Below are 4,808 nucleotides of genomic sequence, written 5' to 3'. Positions count from 1 at the left end.
TTTTCAAGACTGTTTTTTAGAAAGCTTTTATTTAATGAATACAAATTTCATAGGTACAGCTTTAGGAATATAGCAGTTCTTTCCCCCATACCTGCCCCCCCACCCCTACTCCCATCCTTCCTACTGCTCCCTCTGCCATCCCATTCTTGATTAAGATTCATTTTTAATTAACTTTATATACAGCATACCAACTCTATACTAAGTAAAGATTACCACAATTTGCACCCACACAGATACACAAAGTACAAAGTACTGTTTGAAAACGAGTTTTACAGTTAATTCTCATAGTACAACTCATAAAGGACAGAGGTCCCACATGGGGAACAAGTGAACAGTGACTCCTATTGTTGATTTTACAATTGACACTCTTATTTATGATGTCAGTGATCACCTGAGGCTCTTGTCATGAGCTGCCAAGGCTATGGAAGCGTTTTGAGTCCACAAATTCCATCAGTATTTAGACAGGGCCATAAGCAAAGTGGAAATTCTTTCCTCCCTTCAGAGAAAAATACATCCTTCCTTGATGGCCCCTTCTTTCTACTGGGATCTCACTCACAGAGATCCTTCGTGTAGATAATTTTTTGCCACAGTGTCTTGGCATTCTATGCCTGAAATGCTCTCATGGGCTTTTCAGCCAGATCCAAATGCTTTAAGGGCTGATTCTAAGGTCAGAGTGCTGTTTAGGGCATTTGTCATTCTATGAGTCAGCTGTGTGCACTGCTTCCCATGTTGGAATATTCTCTCCTTTTTAATTCTATATATTGTTATTACCAAAGCCCTTGATCTTATTTATGTGATCTCTTTGACAATCCTATCTATGTGATCAATTACATACTTAATATGATCCCTTTAACATGTAAGATGGCATTAGTACCACCCAGCTTAATGGGGTTTGGAGTCCCATGGCAAATTTTTAACTGTACCCTTAGGGGTAAGTTCATGGGAATGTATGCCAAACTGTACATCTCCTCCCTCTCTTATTCCCACTCTTATTTTTTACTGGGATCTATTTTCAATTGGATTTAAATACCTATGAATAATTCTGTGTTGAATAAAGTTCAACCAATGGTATTAAGTAGAAAAAGAAAATAGTAAAAAAATAATAGACTATTACTTGACAGTCAAGACTGTTGGCTGTTTCAGGGCCAGCATTGTAGCATTAAATGAGTAATGCCACCTCTTGTGATGCGAGCATCCCATGTGGGCACCAGTTTGTGTACCAGTTGTTCCACATCCGATCCAATTGCCTGCTAATGGCCTGTGAAAGCTCATCCTCAAATGTGATTTTTATATGCTTTTCATGGAAAGTTTAAGTGAATACTTAATTATATTGAATAGCTCTTTGGTAGAATTTCCTTATGAAGCTATATACGTAGGGGCGGCACTGTGGCATAGCAGGTAAAGCCGCCGCCTGCAACACCAGCATCCCAGTGGGCACTGGTTCCAGTTCTGGCTGCTCCGCTTCTAATCCAGTTCCACATTAATGTGCCTGAGAAAGCAGAAGAAAATGGCTCAAGTCCTTGGGCCCTTGCTACCCTCATGGGAGACCCACATGAAGGTCCTGACTCTTGGCTTCAGCCTGGCCCAGTGCTGTCTGTAATGGTCATGTGGAGGGTGAACCAGCAGATGGAAGATCTCTGTCTCTCCCTCTGTCTCTGTGTAACTCTTACTTTCAAAGTAAGTAAAAAAGTAAATCTTTTAAAATAAATAAATAAATGAAAATTGTGAGGATAATACACAAAAGCAAACCATTGTTTCTTTAAAAACATTGGAGAGTCAAAAACATAGCCTCTTCCCAACATTTATCTTTGTTTACAAATACAACAGTAGATGGTAAATCCTAATGTCTCAACAGGTTGCTTACTGTGTGTGATATAAGTAAATATTTGTGTTCTCACATATGTCTCAAGCCAAATTTTACAGTTTAAGTTAAAATAAACAATTACAATTACACTTAAGTTAAACTAGACAATTACAATTTAAGATAAAATAGACAAATACACAATTTACATGTGTTAAATTTGTCATTTGAAAGCTAAGTAAAACTCAAGTTTGGGAAAAAATATGAAGAACTTTGTGGACATGCATTAGAATTCAAGTTTACAAGAATTCTTTTTTTCAAAAACATAGTATTTATCACTGAAAAATATTTAAACATACAAAGTAATGACATGTTTTCCTCTCACTTTTTCCTGGATGAAGGCATTGCCACAATTTGTCACTGAAAAACAGATACTAGTTTGTTGCAAATAATAAACTTAACTCTTGCATTAACTAAAGGCAGAGTTGGTAATTTACCCCAAAGTAGGACAATCATAGTTTACATATGTTTTAACCTGGATTTGTATTTTAATGTTAATTTCCATAAATAGTAGTTGAGAGCTGTATGACCCATTTAGCTAAAAATAAGACAGATCAGGTAGAAGAGGTTTACTAATCAAAAATTAAGAATTAAAATGAGCACTGGCTAATGGACTCAACACCTGACAATAGATACTGATAGTTTCTAAATGTGTATTCCTAATTATAACTCCAAGAGGTCCATGTTTATTCTATAGGTAAAGTAATCGTGTGTTTAAATTATAACACAATTATTTTCAAAAGTGTGTTTCTTGGGGCCAGCACTGAGGCATAGCAGGTGAGGACACTGGCTGCAGTGCCGGAATCCCATATGGGCACTGGTTTGAGTACCGGGTGCTCCACCTCTGATCCAACACTCTGCTATGGCCTGGGAAAGCAGTAGAAAATGGCCCAAGTCTTGGGCCCCTGCACTTTTGTGGGAGACCTGGAAGAAGCTCCTGGCTCCTGGTTTTGGATTGGCCCAGCTCTGTATTTTGCAGCCAACTGGGGAGTGAACCAGCAGATGGAAGACCTCTCTCTCTCTCTCTCTCTCTGCCTCTCCTCTCTCTGTGTAACTCTGACTTTCAAATAAATAAATAAATAAATCTTTTTTTAAAAAGTGTGTTTAGGGAAATAGTGATTATAGAAAAATACTTGAAATAATTTGCCAATGAAGTTGAGTCTAACAATAATCCACACCAACTTAGATTTTAAGTATATAGTTTCTTTTTTGTTAAAAGATTTTATTTATTTGAAAGGCAGATTTACAGAGAGAGAAAGAGAAAGGAAGGATGAGAGAGAGAGATCTGCCATCCACTGGTTCACTCTTCAAATGACTGCAATGGCAAGGTTTGGGCCAGGCCGAAACCAACAGTCAGGAGCTTCATCCGGGTCTCCCATTTGGGAAGCAGGGTCCCAAGGACTTGGGCCATCTTCTGCCGCTTTCCCAGGCACATTAATGGGGTGCTGGTTCAGAAGTGGAACAGCCAGAACTCGAACCAGTACCCACATGGGAAGCTAGTTTGCAGGCAGCAGCTTTACCAGCTATGCCACAGGGCTATCCCCTAAGTATATAGTTTCATAAGCAAATTCTACCAAAGATCTATTCAATGTAATTAAGTATTCACTTAAACTTTTCATGAAAAGCACATAAAAATCACATTTAGGGATAGGCATTTGGCCAAGTGGTTAAGACACCAGCATCCCATATTGGTGCCTACCTGCCTCTGGATTCTAATTCCAGCTTCCTGCTAAAGCAAGACCCTGGAATCAGTGGTAATGGCTCAAATAATTGGGTTCCTGCCACCCATGTAAGAGATTTGAATCAAGTTTCTGGCTCTTAATTTTGAACCAGACTCTGTCCCAGCCTTTGTAGACTTTTTGGAGAGTGAACTAGCAGATGAAAGGTGTCTCTCTTTGCCTCAAATAAAATTTTCAATTGAAAATCACATTGGAATGAGTGTTCTTTTGTGAATACTCTTCAAGAATCATAAAAGCAGCAAATTTTACATATATGTATAATACATTTATTTATTTATATACTTTCAAAGGGACTAAAATGGCCAGACCTAGAACAATTTAAGCAACCAAATGGCATGGTATTTTATTACACCTCAAAATATAAGATATGTGTCCATGAATTCATCAGCTATAAATAAAGGAATGGGGGCCATTGTGGCACAGTAGGTTAAGCTGCCACCTATGACATTGGCTTCATATATGAGTAGCACTTCAAGTCCTGGATGCTCCTCTTCCAATCCAGCTCCCTGCTAATGTGCCTGGGAAAACAATGAAACATGGTCCAAGAACTTGGGCCCCTGCCACCCATGTGGGAGATCCGGATGGAGTTCCAGACTCCTGGCTTTGGCCTGGCGCATCCCAGCAAATGCAGCCATTTGGGCAGTAAACAAGCAGATGGAAGCTCTCTCGCTCGCTCTCTCGCTCCCTCTCTCTCTCTTTCTCTGGCTCTTCCTGGTCTCTCTGTAATGCTGCCTTTCAAATAAATAAATATTTTTTAGAAAATAAAGGAGTGAATGAATAAATGGAGAAGAGAAAAATATCCCATACAAAAGAATTGCAAAACTTCATGGAGCTATTTTTCCCCTCAAGCAGATGGAGCATAATTCCCCTACTACCGTTGAATGTGTGCTGGTCTTCCAATTAATCAGGTAGAAAAGCGGGCAGGAAAATGTAACTTTATGGTGAAAAAACCCTGCAGCCTCTACCTCAACCACATGATCAAAATTAACATCATGAATGGTAAATCATGCTGATTTATGTACCCTTGATGTGATGTAATGAGAATGACATTTTACTTCTGTGGTCTTTCAATAGCCTATAGCCCCAGTCAATACATGAGAAAAACACCAAACAAAAATGGAGGAATATTTTATAAAATACATGACAAGTGCTCCTATAAATTATCAAGGCCATCAAAAACAAAGAAGCTGTCACAACCTGGAAGCATG

This window comes from Oryctolagus cuniculus, chromosome 11 (assembly GCF_051225735.1).
Source record: "Oryctolagus cuniculus isolate XC-2025 breed Fujian yellow rabbit chromosome 11, ASM5122573v1, whole genome shotgun sequence".
Taxonomy (NCBI): domain Eukaryota; kingdom Metazoa; phylum Chordata; class Mammalia; order Lagomorpha; family Leporidae; genus Oryctolagus; species Oryctolagus cuniculus.
The sequence above is the reverse complement of the archived record's forward strand: the minus strand, read 5'-3'. Positions refer to the sequence as shown.